This window comes from Enoplosus armatus, chromosome 11, assembly GCF_043641665.1.
Source record: "Enoplosus armatus isolate fEnoArm2 chromosome 11, fEnoArm2.hap1, whole genome shotgun sequence".
NCBI lineage: Eukaryota > Metazoa > Chordata > Actinopteri > Centrarchiformes > Enoplosidae > Enoplosus > Enoplosus armatus.
Window position 1 is genome coordinate 838392 of NC_092190.1, and position 16578 is coordinate 854969.

Sequence of the window (16578 nt, forward strand, 5' to 3'; positions counted from 1 at the left end):
GCTTTTTCACAAGGCAGGAGATGGGTGCACCGTTCCCGGCGGCACTGCAATACCGGGTCGATGCGTGGAGTGAACGGGGCAAGCCCCTTTTTCAGCTCCCGGTGCTAAAAATCCATTTAATATGTTGTCCCCTTATAGAGGACATATCAGATATTAAACTGATAAGAACAGATACTACACTTGATCTTAGCCAAAAGGCCGAGAAGCGATGAGCCCTGGCTGTTTGCTTCCAGAGGCCACATTCTGGAACAGCTCTCCCTTGTCCTGGCGCAGTCGTTTCAAGCGCGCATAACAATGGCTGCTTCTCAGCGCCTCCTCCCAAGCCGACAAGGTGGCAGCCTAAATCTTGTTAAGGACAGCTTCTTGTTGCTTTTCACAAACGCACGAGGCTCAGCCACACGGCAGAGCCTGCCAAAAATAGTTTTAACTCATTGGTGTTCCTCTCCACGGAAGTCTTTAGTAAAAGGCGAAAGGCTTGTACTTGATGAAGAGAAACCCGAGTAAGTACAGGCCTCTCCAGGAGAGCGGCCGAGGAGCCTAGTCGCCCCGGTCACTACCCTCACGGTAAGCCTCACTCTGCTTGTGGAGTCCCAAATACCAGGCCACGCACATTCCCCTAGCCCTCCCCACATTAGCACAGGCTCTATCCAATGGGATCGCGGAGAAATGAAGGCCTGGCTTTTGGACACAGGCTACCAAATGTCGCAAACACTCAGGCCCTTGCGGACTCTCTGTGACGAGGGGAGCGAAAGTGCAGGGCACGTTTAACCGTACGTACCGGTTGGCATTAGGGCAATGTTCCCTATCTGTCTGCGAGTCAAAAGTGCGAATCTGGCTGCATTTTTTTGGGTGGCTTCATCTGGCTGTTGATGCTGAGCTGCGCTCTGCCCCCACCCCAGTGGTCACGGATGATACACAGTCATTTGAGAGCGGGAGCCCAGATGAGGCTCGGCGAGGGACGTCAGGCAGTCAGCAGAGGGTTTGACCCCGACTCTCTGTTTGTGTCGGTATTTGCTTTTTCACAAGGCAGGAGATGGGTGCACCGTTCCCGGCGGCACTGCAATACCGGGTCGATGCGTGGAGTGAACGGGGCAAGCCCCTTTTTCAGCTCCCGGTGCTAAAAATCCATTTAATATGTTGTCCCCTTATAGAGGACATATCAGATATTAAACTGATAAGAACAGATACTACACTTGATCTTAGCCAAAAGGCCGAGAAGCGATGAGCCCTGGCTGTTTGCTTCCAGAGGCCACATTCTGGAACAGCTCTCCCTTGTCCTGGCGCAGTCGTTTCAAGCGCGCATAACAATGGCTGCTTCTCAGCGCCTCCTCCCAAGCCGACAAGGTGGCAGCCTAAATCTTGTTAAGGACAGCTTCTTGTTGCTTTTCACAAACGCACGAGGCTCAGCCACACGGCAGAGCCTGCCAAAAATAGTTTTAACTCATTGGTGTTCCTCTCCACGGAAGTCTTTAGTAAAAGGCGAAAGGCTTGTACGTGATGAAGAGAAACCCGAGTAAGTACAGGCCTCTCCAGGAGAGCGGCCGAGGAGCCTAGTCGCCCCGGTCACTACCCTCACGGTAAGCCTCACTCTGCTTGTGGAGTCCCAAATACCAGGCCACGCACATTCCCCTAGCCCTCCCCACATTAGCACAGGCTCTATCCAATGGGATCGCGGAGAAATGAAGGCCTGGCTTTTGGACACAGGCTACCAAATGTCCCAAACACTCAGGCCCTTGCGGACTCTCTGTGACGAGGGGAGCGAAAGTGCAGGGCACGTTTAACCGTACGTACCGGTGGCAGTAGGGCAATGTTCCCTATCTGTCTGCGAGTCAAAAGTGCGAATCTGGCTGCATTTTTTTGGGTGGCTTCATCTGGCTGTTGATGCTGAGCTGCGCTCTGCCCCCACCCCAGTGGTCACGGATGATACACAGTCATTTGAGAGCGGGAGCCCAGATGAGGCTCGGCGAGGGACGTCAGGCAGTCAGCAGAGGGTTTGACCCCGACTCTCTGTTTGTGTCGGTATTTGCTTTTTCACAAGGCAGGAGATGGGTGCACCGTTCCCGGCGGCACTGCAATACCGGGTCGATGCGTGGAGTGAACGGGGCAAGCCCCTTTTTCAGCTCCCGGTGCTAAAAATCCATTTAATATGTTGTCCCCTTATAGAGGACATATCAGATATTAAACTGATAAGAACAGATACTACACTTGATCTTAGCCAAAAGGCCGAGAAGCGATGAGCCCTGGCTGTTTGCTTCCAGAGGCCACATTCTGGAACAGCTCTCCCTTGTCCTGGCGCAGTCGTTTCAAGCGCGCATAACAATGGCTGCTTCTCAGCGCCTCCTCCCAAGCCGACAAGGTGGCAGCCTAAATCTTGTTAAGGACAGCTTCTTGTTGCTTTTCACAAACGCACGAGGCTCAGCCACACGGCAGAGCCTGCCAAAAATAGTTTTAACTCATTGGTGTTCCTCTCCACGGAAGTCTTTAGTAAAAGGCGAAAGGCTTGTACGTGATGAAGAGAAACCCGAGTAAGTACAGGCCTCTCCAGGAGAGCGGCCGAGGAGCCTAGTCGCCCCGGTCACTACCCTCACGGTAAGCCTCACTCTGCTTGTGGAGTCCCAAATACCAGGCCACGCACATTCCCCTAGCCCTCCCCACATTAGCACAGGCTCTATCCAATGGGATCGCGGAGAAATGAAGGCCTGGCTTTTGGACACAGGCTACCAAATGTCCCAAACACTCAGGCCCTTGCGGACTCTCTGTGACGAGGGGAGCGAAAGTGCAGGGCACGTTTAACCGTACGTACCGGTGGCAGTAGGGCAATGTTCCCTATCTGTCTGCGAGTCAAAAGTGCGAATCTGGCTGCATTTTTTTGGGTGGCTTCATCTGGCTGTTGATGCTGAGCTGCGCTCTGCCCCCACCCCAGTGGTCACGGATGATACACAGTCATTTGAGAGCGGGAGCCCAGATGAGGCTCGGCGAGGGACGTCAGGCAGTCAGCAGAGGGTTTGACCCCGACTCTCTGTTTGTGTCGGTATTTGCTTTTTCACAAGGCAGGAGATGGGTGCACCGTTCCCGGCGGCACTGCAATACCGGGTCAATGCGTGGAGTGAACGGGGCAAGCCCCTTTTTCAGCTCCCGGTGCTAAAAATCCATTTAATATGTTGTCCCCTTATAGAGGACATATCAGATATTAAACTGATAAGAACAGATTTTTTTCTTTCGAAAAGATTTATTGACACTCATTTCATAGTAATTTCACATAAAACCCAGAGTTAAGACATACAAATTACCTTTTAAAATACAAGAAATCAATCAATACAATGGTGTAAAACCATATTTAAATATTCAAAACACTGTCGTCAGAGGTATTACAGATGAGATTTCTCACAAGTTAAAAATTATACATTTTGTGCATGTCTGTGTGTTTTGAGTGTCCATTTTAAAATGTCCAACCCAACAAAAAAAACAAAAACAAATGGGGAGTGCTTCGGTAAAAATCCTCCCTTCCAACTCCATTGCTGTGCAGGAGCATAGTGATTCCCTACCAAGGATAAGTCATTCCGCTCTCCCAAACAGATTTGGTCTCTCGGAATCCTTTCTTGGTGCTCAGAGGAGACCTTCGCCCTGTTGCTCCTTCCCACCTGCCTCACCCGGAGAGTCAGGCCGCCGCTGCTTTGAACTTCTTTTGTGTGGCTCCGGCTCCTTCGTCCGAATGGGCACAAATGCGATTCTTCTTTGTGGCTGTGTCCTTGGCCTGCCGCCTGCAGCTTCGGCTGCTTGGACCGTCGCTGCGGCCATCCGGATCGCAGCCACGGGGGGGATCTGCATGTGCTTCCTTGCCAGCAAGTTTCTGGAGGTCCATATGGCGTCTTTTATGGCGGCTAGGGTAAGCCACTGCTTGGAGAAGTCGCATGCCGGCAATTGTTTTTGGCCCACCCCATACAGCACCAGCTGTGCTGTAAGGACCTCCCTTGCTGGCAAGTACGGGAATTGCAAGGAGCCGGCCGTTGCCCACTGTTCTACGGCAGCGCTGCACTCCCAGAGCAAATGCCTCACCGACTCGGGCGCGCCACAACCTGGTCGGGGACAAGTTGAATGTGTGGACAAGCCCCGGGAGTGCATTACGGACCTGACTGGGAGGATCTCGTGAGCCACCATCCATGACAGGTCCCGGAGTCTGTTTGGAAGAGCGGAATGGTTCACGTTGCGCCACACTGCTGAAGGCTCGCCCAATGCGAGCCCGCGCACTGGACTCACTGGTTCCTGCTCCTGCACAACAGAAATGACAGAACGGTGGTTGGTTAAAACTTTCAACTCCTCCTGCTCAAGGTTAAAATGCCTTAAAAATGTCTGGATAAAAGCATAGGTTGGTGGCAGGTTAAAAGACACAGGTACTTTAAGATCATTGGGTAAAATTTTTAATCGTCTGAGGTAGGACCCCATCCAGAACCGTGTCATTGCTGTTGTTTTGGGGTTTCTGGATGGGGCTGTGGCGGTTGTGATGTGTAGTGCTGTGTATCTGCTCCCTAAAAACAAGTACAGGTCCGGGACTCCTTTTCCTCCTTTCTCCTTCGGCTTCTTCATCACATATCTCCTCAGACGTTCCCACTTGGAGCCCCACAGGAAATAAAAGATGGCTCTTTCCAAGTCTAAAAGCACTCTTCTAGGTGGGAAAAAAACAGAACTGATGAGTAAAAGCAAAGGTAAAATCACAGCTTTGATGATTAAAACCTTTCCTTCCATTGTCAGTCTTCTAAGTCTCCAGTACCCTAGTCTCTGCCTGACTTTCCCTACAATGTCTGGCCAATTTGTTTTCCCTCCCCCCTCCCTATCAAATTTGATCCCAAGTATCTTTTGGTCTGTCTGGGTCACAGTCAGGGGGAGTCCTGTCATCTCAGTCGCTGTCCACGGTCCATAAAAGTGGGCTTGGGTCTTGCCTCTGTTGAGTTTTGACCCAGAGGCCCGTCCAAACCAGTCAGTCAAGTCCAGCGTCCTGTTGACAGATAAAAGGTCAGTGCATAAAATGTTCACGTCGTCCATGTATAAAAAACACTTTGTCTCCAGTCCCCCGCTCCCTGGGGCTCCAACCCCATTGATTTGTTGGTCCCTTCTCAAGATCTGTGCCAGTGGTTCTATGCAGAGAACATAGAGGAGGGCAGATAACGGACAACCCTGACGGACACCGCAGTTTATATCCACTGCTTCTGTAAGATGCCCGTTAACAGTGAATTTGCTGGTAATGCCCTGGTACAGCATTCTCACCCAGGCTATAAACCTTCTTGGAAACCCCATTTTTTGCAGCACCTGGAAAAGGTACTGGTGCGAGATCCGATCAAAGGCTTTCTCAAAATCTAAATTTAGGACAACTAGCCGGATGTTTCTGTCTCTCGCATAACAGATGGTGTCTCGGATCAGTACGAGGCTGTCGGTGATCTTCCTCCCCGGGACAGCACAGGCTTGATCAGGGTGAATCAGGTCTTCTAAAAACAAAGACATGCGGGATGCTAAAACCTTACTAAAAAGTTTACAATCAAAATTTAAAAGTGTAATGGGTCTCCAGTTCTTCAAATCTGTCTTGTCTTTGTCTTTGTGAAGGAGAGTCACTATCCCTACTCTAAAACTGTCAGGAAGTCGGTCAAGTTTTTCAAAATCCATAAAAACAGCAAGCAAGTCAGGTGCTAAAATGTCCCAGAACGTCACATAAAATTCCAGAGGGAGCCCATCTTCTCCTGGAGACTTACCTGCCTTAAAAGACTTGAGACATTTATTTAACTCGAGAATGTTAAAATCTTGGGTTAAAAGCTCACTGTCATTTACTGCTTGGTCAATAACTTCTAAGACTTCAGTCATGGTGTCCCACTTAACGTGTTTTTCTTTGTATAGTTCTCTATAAAAATGTCCGACAGTTTCTATGATTTCCTCTGTGGTGTCAGCTATGCACCCATTTTCTTTTCTTAGTCTAAAAATACTCCCCCCTTTATTCATAATTTTCTTAAAAAAATATCTTGTGCACTTCTCTCCTTCCTCTATTTCCCTCTCCTTGCTTCTCAAAATGACACCCTTGCTTTTAATTTCTGCTGAGGCTGACATCTCGGTTTTAATTTGTTTGATTTCTTCATTAAAATCCATCCCCTGTTGGTTTAGTTTAAAATACCGCTGGAGTCGTTTCTGCAGTCCCAACATGCGTCTGTTGTCCCTGTCTTTTTTTTTCTTGCCTGCCTGTCTAAAGAAAGTCTGGGTCCTTGCTTTCACCATTTCCCACCAGTGTGCACGTGTATCGTAGAAGTCTTGAAGGGTCTGCCACTCTTGGTACTGCTCTCTATACTGTCTACCTAACTCCCTATCTTCTAAAAGGGAGCAGTTGAGCTTCCACAGACCGCTTCCTGATGTCACACCCGAAGAGAGTGAGAGAGTGCAGGAGAGCATTGCGTGGTCTGAAAAGAAAACAGGTGTCAATCTAGCATCAGTTGGTGGGCAATCACGTGATAAAATGTAATCAATGCGAGAGGCTCGGGTGCCATCACCACTAAACCAGGTGAAGCCCTCTTCTCTGGGATGCATGGTTTTAAAACAGTCCAGAAGTTTAAAATCCCTGCATATGCCCTGAAATAAAACTGAGGTTTTGTCCACTTTAAAATCTTCACCTGCTCTCTTCCTATCATTCCTGCTTAAAATACAATTAAAATCTCCCCCTACAACTAAAGGTGCCCTACCTAGCATGTGGAACTGCAAGTCTTCTAAAAGATCATACCTGTCATTTCTGTCGTTAAAGCCATAAATATTTAAGACGTTAAAATCTTTTCCCATAAAAGTCAGGTGTGCTAAAAGTGCCCGACCATCTCTCACCACAGTGCTGCCCTTCACCAAAACCAGGGGGTTTTTGATTAAAATGGCCACTCCGTCATTTCTGTTTGCGTTTGATCCGCTCCACATCGATGTTTGTGGCCATAGCTCCTCCCACTCTCTGTAGTGGTTTAAAAATGGCAGGCCACATTCCTGTATTAAAAACACATCTGACTTAAAAGAATTAAGAAAGGATAAAACAGTCTGGGCTCTAACTCGTGACTTCACGCTTCTCACATTGATGGTTGAGAAGGTGAGTGCCATGAGTATGGTTAAAATTAACAGGTATGAAATCTTAAAAGTCTAAAAGGGATTATCAATGTTAAAAAAAAGCAGTTATTTAATTTCTTGTGAACGGAGCTCTTCCTTCACTCTCATGGGTGAAGAGTGACGGGGTTGAGCTTCATTCCCCTGTCGGACTCTAGGGGTAGGCCTTGGACGCATGGTCGCATTGAGATTTGAGTCCTTAGGGGTTGATTGCAGAGCTATTGTTAGGAAAGAGACCTCATTTGGAGAATTGGAGGGGAAGACTCTAGGCTCCTCCACAGATGGGCTGTTTGAGTAGTTCCCAGCTCTTCCCCTCTTCTCTGAGACTACAGGAGACTCAGAGGACAATTCTGATATAGGCCTCTTGGTCTGCTGGGCGTTGGGGAGGGAGGCGTCCTCACTATCGCCCTGTGACTGGTCATTTTCACATTCTGAGCAAGCTCCGGCTTTTGCCTGCATTGCCCCATCTTCCTCAAGACTTTCCAGTTGCGGGGCAATTGCAGGCCCCTCCTCTCCTTCATATCCGGAGCTAGCTCCGCCTTCTGCCTGCATTGCCCCATCTTCCTCACCACTCTCCATTTGTGGGGCAATTGCAGGCCCCTCCCCCTCTCCCGCCTCTCCTGATCCTGGCCTTCCAGTCACAGGATTTGGCGGGAGATTTGAATTTCCCAGCCCAGCTTCTTCAATTAGCTCTCTAACTGCTTCCTCTTGTCCACCATTTTGTGGGGTTTTCGCTGCCTTCAGTTTGTTGGCAAATGACTTTGGGCAATCTCTGAAGAGGTGGGTTGTTTCTCCACAAAGATTGCACTTTCTGCCATTGGTACATTCCTCAAAGGTGTGCCCAATTTCTCTACATTTTCCACAAATAGTCTGCTGACACGCTTCTGCCAGGTGCCCATGCTCACCACACTTGCGGCACAGCTTGGGCTGGCCCTGGTAGTGAATGTAGCCTCTGTTGTTTCCCAGAACTATCACAGATGGCAGATGTTTCAGGCCCTGGAAGCCTTGGGGGTCCTGCCATTGTTGGATGGGGACCCTCCAAGCGCAATTCCAAATGCCATCCTCATCTTTCACTTTGGTAGCCTGTCCTTTTACAGTGCAGTATCTACCCAGCCACAAACAAATGTCATCCGCATTCACGGTCTCATTGAACATTCTGATAATGATGGTTTTGGAGGCATTATCAGTCAGTTTCTCAACATTAAAAGCGGAAAACTGGGGTTTTACATTTTCAAAGCGTGTCCAAAACTCTCTCAGCAGCGCGGCAGACCGAAAGCTTACATCGAAACCTTTATTCGTTGGTAGAGTAACAATGCAATTTATATTCTCTGGTTCAAACTTAAGGGTTTTTTGGATTAACCTCCTGGAGAAGTCAATTCTGGACATCCCCAGGGGCTTTCCATGGTCATTTTCTTTAAAGGTAAATCTGACACTGTGGTGCCTCCGCATGCCGGAAATGTTGGCCGACATGGTGGAGGCACCACAAACTGAAAGGATTAAAAAGAAGGACTAAAACACTTAAGAACTGTCTAAAAAAAAACAAAACAAAAAGAAACAAAGACGATATAAATAGGACTAAGATCAATAAATATGTTAAAACCAGCAAATAGTTAAAACGAACTTACCTTTTCTTGTTTAGCCTGGACAAGATGTTAAATCAACAGAGTAGAGGTAAGCAGTACTCTGTGCCAATGAATTCCTTTAGGTGTAGGATTTACAACTACAATAGAGTTGAAATTTTCTCCACAAGGAATAAGGTGAATGTCCTCCCGAGAATGGGAAGTAAAAACACAATGCCACAAACAGGCAAAAGTTTTTACCACCAACAGGAAGCGATCGCAGTCTTAGCCAAAAGGCCGAGAAGCGATGAGCCCTGGCTGTTTGCTTCCAGAGGCCACATTCTGGAACAGCTCTCCCTTGTCCTGGCGCAGTCGTTTCAAGCGCGCATAACAATGGCTGCTTCTCAGCGCCTCCTCCCAAGCCGACAAGGTGGCAGCCTAAATCTTGTTAAGGACAGCTTCTTGTTGCTTTTCACAAACGCACGAGGCTCAGCCACACGGCAGAGCCTGCCAAAAATAGTTTTAACTCATTGGTGTTCCTCTCCACGGAAGTCTTTAGTAAAAGGCGAAAGGCTTGTACGTGATGAAGAGAAACCCGAGTAAGTACAGGCCTCTCCAGGAGAGCGGCCGAGGAGCCTAGTCGCCCCGGTCACTACCCTCACGGTAAGCCTCACTCTGCTTGTGGAGTCCCAAATACCAGGCCACGCACATTCCCCTAGCCCTCCCCACATTAGCACAGGCTCTATCCAATGGGATCGCGGAGAAATGAAGGCCTGGCTTTTGGACACAGGCTACCAAATGTCCCAAACACTCAGGCCCTTGCGGACTCTCTGTGACGAGGGGAGCGAAAGTGCAGGGCACGTTTAACCGTACGTACCGGTGGCAGTAGGGCAATGTTCCCTATCTGTCTGCGAGTCAAAAGTGCGAATCTGGCTGCATTTTTTTGGGTGGCTTCATCTGGCTGTTGATGCTGAGCTGCGCTCTGCCCCCACCCCAGTGGTCACGGATGATACACAGTCATTTGAGAGCGGGAGCCCAGATGAGGCTCGGCGAGGGACGTCAGGCAGTCAGCAGAGGGTTTGACCCCGACTCTCTGTTTGTGTCGGTATTTGCTTTTTCACAAGGCAGGAGATGGGTGCACCGTTCCCGGCGGCACTGCAATACCGGGTCGATGCGTGGAGTGAACGGGGCAAGCCCCTTTTTCAGCTCCCGGTGCTAAAAATCCATTTAATATGTTGTCCCCTTATAGAGGACATATCAGATATTAAACTGATAAGAACAGATACTACACTTGATCTTAGCCAAAAGGCCGAGAAGCGATGAGCCCTGGCTGTTTGCTTCCAGAGGCCACATTCTGGAACAGCTCTCCCTTGTCCTGGCGCAGTCGTTTCAAGCGCGCATAACAATGGCTGCTTCTCAGCGCCTCCTCCCAAGCCGACAAGGTGGCAGCCTAAATCTTGTTAAGGACAGCTTCTTGTTGCTTTTCACAAACGCACGAGGCTCAGCCACACGGCAGAGCCTGCCAAAAATAGTTTTAACTCATTGGTGTTCCTCTCCACGGAAGTCTTTAGTAAAAGGCGAAAGGCTTGTACGTGATGAAGAGAAACCCGAGTAAGTACAGGCCTCTCCAGGAGAGCGGCCGAGGAGCCTAGTCGCCCCGGTCACTACCCTCACGGTAAGCCTCACTCTGCTTGTGGAGTCCCAAATACCAGGCCACGCACATTCCCCTAGCCCTCCCCACATTAGCACAGGCTCTATCCAATGGGATCGCGGAGAAATGAAGGCCTGGCTTTTGGACACAGGCTACCAAATGTCGCAAACACTCAGGCCCTTGCGGACTCTCTGTGACGAGGGGAGCGAAAGTGCAGGGCACGTTTAACCGTACGTACCGGTTGGCATTAGGGCAATGTTCCCTATCTGTCTGCGAGTCAAAAGTGCGAATCTGGCTGCATTTTTTTGGGTGGCTTCATCTGGCTGTTGATGCTGAGCTGCGCTCTGCCCCCACCCCAGTGGTCACGGATGATACACAGTCATTTGAGAGCGGGAGCCCAGATGAGGCTCGGCGAGGGACGTCAGGCAGTCAGCAGAGGGTTTGACCCCGACTCTCTGTTTGTGTCGGTATTTGCTTTTTCACAAGGCAGGAGATGGGTGCACCGTTCCCGGCGGCACTGCAATACCGGGTCGATGCGTGGAGTGAACGGGGCAAGCCCCTTTTTCAGCTCCCGGTGCTAAAAATCCATTTAATATGTTGTCCCCTTATAGAGGACATATCAGATATTAAACTGATAAGAACAGATACTACACTTGATCTTAGCCAAAAGGCCGAGAAGCGATGAGCCCTGGCTGTTTGCTTCCAGAGGCCACATTCTGGAACAGCTCTCCCTTGTCCTGGCGCAGTCGTTTCAAGCGCGCATAACAATGGCTGCTTCTCAGCGCCTCCTCCCAAGCCGACAAGGTGGCAGCCTAAATCTTGTTAAGGACAGCTTCTTGTTGCTTTTCACAAACGCACGAGGCTCAGCCACACGGCAGAGCCTGCCAAAAATAGTTTTAACTCATTGGTGTTCCTCTCCACGGAAGTCTTTAGTAAAAGGCGAAAGGCTTGTACGTGATGAAGAGAAACCCAAGTAAGTACAGGCCTCTCCAGGAGAGCGGCCGAGGAGCCTAGTCGCCCCGGTCACTACCCTCACGGTAAGCCTCACTCTGCTTGTGGAGTCCCAAATACCAGGCCACGCACATTCCCCTAGCCCTCCCCACATTAGCACAGGCTCTATCCAATGGGATCGCGGAGAAATGAAGGCCTGGCTTTTGGACACAGGCTACCAAATGTCCCAAACACTCAGGCCCTTGCGGACTCTCTGTGACGAGGGGAGCGAAAGTGCAGGGCACGTTTAACCGTACGTACCGGTGGCAGTAGGGCAATGTTCCCTATCTGTCTGCGAGTCAAAAGTGCGAATCTGGCTGCATTTTTTTGGGTGGCTTCATCTGGCTGTTGATGCTGAGCTGCGCTCTGCCCCCACCCCAGTGGTCACGGATGATACACAGTCATTTGAGAGCGGGAGCCCAGATGAGGCTCGGCGAGGGACGTCAGGCAGTCAGCAGAGGGTTTGACCCCGACTCTCTGTTTGTGTCGGTATTTGCTTTTTCACAAGGCAGGAGATGGGTGCACCGTTCCCGGCGGCACTGCAATACCGGGTCGATGCGTGGAGTGAACGGGGCAAGCCCCTTTTTCAGCTCCCGGTGCTAAAAATCCATTTAATATGTTGTCCCCTTATAGAGGACATATCAGATATTAAACTGACAAGAACAGATTTTTTTCTTTCGAAAAGATTTATTGACACTCATTTCATAGTAATTTCACATAAAACCCAGAGTTAAGACATACAAATTACCTTTTAAAATACAAGAAATCAATCAATACAATGGTGCAACATGTAAGACCATATTTAAATATTCAAAACACTGTCGTCAGAGGTATTACAGATGAGATTTCTCACAAGTTAAAAATTATACATTTTGTGCATGTCTGTGTGTTTTGAGTGTCCATTTTAAAATGTCCAACCCAACAAAAAAAACAAAAACAAATGGGGAGTGCTTCGGTAAAAATCCTCCCTTCCAACTCCATTGCTGTGCAGGAGCATAGTGATTCCCTACCAAGGATAAGTCATTCCGCTCTCCCAAACAGATTTGGTCTCTCGGAATCCTTTCTTGGTGCTCAGAGGAGACCTTCGCCCTGTTGCTCCTTCCCACCTGCCTCACCCGGAGAGTCAGGCCGCCGCTGCTTTGAACTTCTTTTGTGTGGCTCCGGCTCCTTCGTCCGAATGGGCACAAATGCGATTCTTCTTTGTGGCTGTGTCCTTGGCCTGCCGCCTGCAGCTTCTGCTGCTTGGACCGTCGCTGCGGCCATCCGGATCGCAGCCATGGGGGGGATCTGCATGTGCTTCCTTGCCAGCAAGTTTCTGGAGGTCCATATGGCGTCTTTTATGGCGGCTAGGGTAAGCCACTGCTTGGGGAAGTCGCATGCTGGCAATTGTTTTTGGCCCACCCCATACAGCACCAGCTGTGCTGTAAGGACCTCCCTTGCTGGCAAGTACGGGAATTGCAAGGAGCCGGCCGTTGCCCACTGTTCTACGGCAGCGCTGCACTCCCAGAGCAAATGCCTCACCGACTCGGGCGCGCCACAACCTGGTCGGGGACAAGTTGAATGTGTGGACAAGCCCCGGGAGTGCATTACGGACCTGACTGGGAGGATCTCGTGAGCCACCATCCATGACAGGTCCCGGAGTCTGTTTGGAAGAGCGGAATGGTTCACGTTGCGCCACACTGCTGAAGGCTCGCCCAATGCGAGCCCGCGCACTGGACTCACTGGTTCCTGCTCCTGCACAACAGAAATGACAGAACGGTGGTTGGTTAAAACTTTCAACTCCTCCTGCTCAAGGTTAAAATGCCTTAAAAATGTCTGGATAAAAGCGTAGGTTGGTGGCAGGTTAAAAGACACAGGTACTTTAAGATCATTGGGTAAAATTTTTAATCGTCTGAGGTAGGACCCCATCCAGAACCGTGTCATTGCTGTTGTTTTGGGGTTTCTGGATGGGGCTGTGGCGGTTGTGATGTGTAGTGCTGTGTATCTGCTCCCTAAAAACAAGTACAGGTCCGGGACTCCTTTTCCTCCTTTCTCCTTCGGCTTCTTCATCACATATCTCCTCAGACGTTCCCACTTGGAGCCCCACAGGAAATAAAAGATGGCTCTTTCCAAGTCTAAAAGCACTCTTCTAGGTGGGAAAAAAACAGAACTGATGAGTAAAAGCAAAGGTAAAATCACAGCTTTGATGATTAAAACCTTTCCTTCCATTGTCAGTCTTCTAAGTCTCCAGTACCCTAGTCTCTGCCTGACTTTCCCTACAATGTCTGGCCAATTTGTTTTCCCTCCCCCCTCCCTATCAAATTTGATCCCAAGTATCTTTTGGTCTGTCTGGGTCACAGTCAGGGGGAGTCCTGTCATCTCAGTCGCTGTCCACGGTCCATAAAAGTGGGCTTGGGTCTTGCCTCTGTTGAGTTTTGACCCAGAGGCCCGTCCAAACCAGTCAGTCAAGTCCAGCGTCCTGTTGACAGATAAAAGGTCAGTGCATAAAATGTTCACGTCGTCCATGTATAAAAAACACTTTGTCTCCAGTCCCCCGCTCCCTGGGGCTCCAACCCCATTGATTTGTTGGTCCCTTCTCAAGATCTGTGCCAGTGGTTCTATGCAGAGAACATAGAGGAGGGCAGATAACGGACAACCCTGACGGACACCGCAGTTTATATCCACTGCTTCTGTAAGATGCCCGTTAACAGTGAATTTGCTGGTAATGCCCTGGTACAGCATTCTCACCCAGGCTATAAACCTTCTTGGAAACCCCATTTTTTGCAGCACCTGGAAAAGGTACTGGTGCGAGATCCGATCAAAGGCTTTCTCAAAATCTAAATTTAGGACAACTAGCCGGATGTTTCTGTCTCTCGCATAACAGATGGTGTCTCGGATCAGTACGAGGCTGTCGGTGATCTTCCTCCCCGGGACAGCACAGGCTTGATCAGGGTGAATCAGGTCTTCTAAAAACAAAGACATGCGGGATGCTAAAACCTTACTAAAAAGTTTACAATCAAAATTTAAAAGTGTAATGGGTCTCCAGTTCTTCAAATCTGTCTTGTCTTTGTCTTTGTGAAGGAGAGTCACTATCCCTACTCTAAAACTGTCAGGAAGTCGGTCAAGTTTTTCAAAATCCATAAAAACAGCAAGCAAGTCAGGTGCTAAAATGTCCCAGAACGTCACATAAAATTCCAGAGGGAGCCCATCTTCTCCTGGAGACTTACCTGCCTTAAAAGACTTGCGACATTTATTTAACTCGAGAATGTTAAAATCTTGGGTTAAAAGCTCACTGTCATTTACTGCTTGGTCAATAACTTCTAAGACTTCAGTCATGGTGTCCCACTTAACGTGTTTTTCTTTGTATAGTTCTCTATAAAAATGTCCGACAGTTTCTATGATTTCCTCTGTGGTGTCAGCTATGCACCCATTTTCTTTTCTTAGTCTAAAAATACTCCCCCCTTTATTCATAATTTTCTTAAAAAAGTATCTTGTGCACTTCTCTCCTTCCTCTATTTCCCTCTCCTTGCTTCTCAAAATGACACCCTTGCTTTTAATTTCTGCTGAGGCTGACATCTGGGTTTTAATTTGTTTGATTTCTTCATTAAAATCCATCCCCTGTTGGTTTAGTTTAAAATACCGCTGGAGTCGTTTCTGCAGTCCCAACATGCGTCTGTTGTCCCTGTCTTTTTTTTTCTTGCCTGCCTGTCTAAAGAAAGTCTGGGTCCTTGCTTTCACCATTTCCCACCAGTGTGCACGTGTATCGTAGAAGTCTTGAAGGGTCTGCCACTCTTGGTACTGCTCTCTATACTGTCTACCTAACTCCCTATCTAGAAGAAGAACAGATACTACACTTGATCTTTGCCAAAAGGCCGAGAAGTGATAAGCCCTGGCTGTTTGCTTCCAGAGACCACATTCTGGAACGGCTCTCCCTTTTCCTGGCGCAGTCGTTTCAAGCGCGCATAACAATGGCTGCTTCTCAGCGCCTCCTCCCAAGCCGCCCAGGTGGCAGCCCTAAATCTTGTTAAGGAGGGTAAGACTGAGGTTTTGTCCACTTTAAAATCTTCACCTGCTCTCTTCCTATCATTCCTGCTTAAAATACAATTAAAATCTCCCCCTACAACTAAAGGTGCCCTACCTAGCATGTGGAACTGCAAGTCTTCTAAAAGATCATACCTGTCATTTCTGTCGTTAAAGCCATAAATATTTAAGACGTTAAAATCTTTTCCCATAAAAGTCAGGTGTGCTAAAAGTGCCCGACCATCTCTCACCACAGTGCTGCCCTTCACCAAAACCAGGGGGTTTTTGATTAAAATGGCCACTCCGTCATTTCTGTTTGCGTTTGATCCGCTCCACATCGATGTTTGTGGCCATAGCTCCTCCCACTCTCTGTAGTGGTTTAAAAATGGCAGGCCACATTCCTGTATTAAAAACACATCTGACTTAAAAGAATTAAGAAAGGATAAAACAGTCTGGGCTCTAACTCGTGACTTCACGCTTCTCACATTGATGGTTGAGAAGGTGAGTGCCATGAGTATGGTTAAAATTAACAGGTATGAAATCTTAAAAGTCTAAAAGGGATTATCAATGTTAAAAAAAAAGCAGTTATTTAAATTTCTTGTGAACGGAGCTCTTCCTTCACTCTCATGGGTGAAGAGTGACGGGGTTGAGCTTCATTCCCCTGTCGGACTCTAGGGGTAGGCCTTGGACGCATGGTCGCATTGAGATTTGAGTCCTTAGGGGTTGATTGCAGAGCTATTGTTAGGAAAGAGACCTCATTTGGAGAATTGGAGGGGAAGACTCTAGGCTCCTCCACAGATGGGCTGTTTGAGTAGTTCCCAGCTCTTCCCCTCTTCTCTGAGACTACAGGAGACTCAGAGGACAATTCTGATATAGGCCTCTTGGTCTGCTGGGCGTTGGGGAGGGAGGCGTCCTCACTATCGCCCTGTGATTGGTCATTTTCACATTCTGAGCAAGCTCCGGCTTTTGCCTGCATTGCCCCATCTTCCTCAAGACTTTCCAGTTGCGGGGCAATTGCAGGCCCCTCCTCTCCTTCATATCCGGAGCTAGCTCCGCCTTCTGCCTGCATTGCCCCATCTTCCTCACCACTCTCCATTTGTGGGGCAATTGCAGGCCCCTCCCCCTCTCCCGCCTCTCCTGATCCTGGCCTTCCAGTCACAGGATTTGGCGGGAGATTTGAATTTCCCAGCCCAGCTTCTTCAATTAGCTCTCTAACTGCTTCCTCTTGTCCACCATTTTGTGGGGTTTTCGCTGCCTTCAGTTTGTTGG

General features: G+C 48.8%; 11 non-coding genes and 3 pseudogenes across 11 annotated transcripts; all 14 read right to left on the minus strand.

The window, feature by feature from the left end:
* Positions 1 to 19: 19 nt before the first annotated feature.
* On the minus strand, positions 20 to 210 carry LOC139292983 (U2 spliceosomal RNA). The gene has a single exon (XR_011597650.1). It is a non-coding gene; the product is annotated as a U2 spliceosomal RNA (small nuclear RNA).
* Positions 211 to 387: 177 nt separating this feature from the next.
* LOC139293312 (U5 spliceosomal RNA) lies at positions 388 to 504 on the minus strand. The gene has a single exon (XR_011597929.1). It is a non-coding gene; the product is annotated as a U5 spliceosomal RNA (small nuclear RNA).
* Positions 505 to 1032: 528 nt separating this feature from the next.
* LOC139292984 (U2 spliceosomal RNA) lies at positions 1033 to 1223 on the minus strand. The gene has a single exon (XR_011597651.1). It is a non-coding gene; the product is annotated as a U2 spliceosomal RNA (small nuclear RNA).
* Positions 1224 to 1400: 177 nt separating this feature from the next.
* Positions 1401 to 1517, minus strand: LOC139293248 (U5 spliceosomal RNA). Its single transcript, XR_011597865.1, has one exon. It is a non-coding gene; the product is annotated as a U5 spliceosomal RNA (small nuclear RNA).
* A 527-nt stretch (positions 1518 to 2044) lies between these two features.
* Positions 2045 to 2235, minus strand: LOC139292985 (U2 spliceosomal RNA). Its single transcript, XR_011597652.1, has one exon. It is a non-coding gene; the product is annotated as a U2 spliceosomal RNA (small nuclear RNA).
* Positions 2236 to 2412: 177 nt separating this feature from the next.
* LOC139293250 (U5 spliceosomal RNA) lies at positions 2413 to 2529 on the minus strand. The gene has a single exon (XR_011597867.1). It is a non-coding gene; the product is annotated as a U5 spliceosomal RNA (small nuclear RNA).
* A 527-nt stretch (positions 2530 to 3056) lies between these two features.
* LOC139293074 (U2 spliceosomal RNA) lies at positions 3057 to 3231 on the minus strand (annotated as a pseudogene).
* Positions 3232 to 9155: 5924 nt separating this feature from the next.
* Positions 9156 to 9272, minus strand: LOC139293251 (U5 spliceosomal RNA). The gene has a single exon (XR_011597868.1). It is a non-coding gene; the product is annotated as a U5 spliceosomal RNA (small nuclear RNA).
* Positions 9273 to 9799: 527 nt separating this feature from the next.
* Positions 9800 to 9990, minus strand: LOC139292986 (U2 spliceosomal RNA). Its single transcript, XR_011597653.1, has one exon. It is a non-coding gene; the product is annotated as a U2 spliceosomal RNA (small nuclear RNA).
* A 177-nt stretch (positions 9991 to 10167) lies between these two features.
* LOC139293252 (U5 spliceosomal RNA) lies at positions 10168 to 10284 on the minus strand. Its single transcript, XR_011597869.1, has one exon. It is a non-coding gene; the product is annotated as a U5 spliceosomal RNA (small nuclear RNA).
* Positions 10285 to 10812: 528 nt separating this feature from the next.
* On the minus strand, positions 10813 to 11003 carry LOC139292987 (U2 spliceosomal RNA). Its single transcript, XR_011597654.1, has one exon. It is a non-coding gene; the product is annotated as a U2 spliceosomal RNA (small nuclear RNA).
* A 177-nt stretch (positions 11004 to 11180) lies between these two features.
* Positions 11181 to 11297, minus strand: LOC139293311 (U5 spliceosomal RNA). The gene has a single exon (XR_011597928.1). It is a non-coding gene; the product is annotated as a U5 spliceosomal RNA (small nuclear RNA).
* A 527-nt stretch (positions 11298 to 11824) lies between these two features.
* Positions 11825 to 11999, minus strand: LOC139293075 (U2 spliceosomal RNA; annotated as a pseudogene).
* Positions 12000 to 15065: 3066 nt separating this feature from the next.
* Positions 15066 to 15173, minus strand: LOC139293087 (U2 spliceosomal RNA; annotated as a pseudogene).
* Positions 15174 to 16578: the final 1405 nt, after the last annotated feature.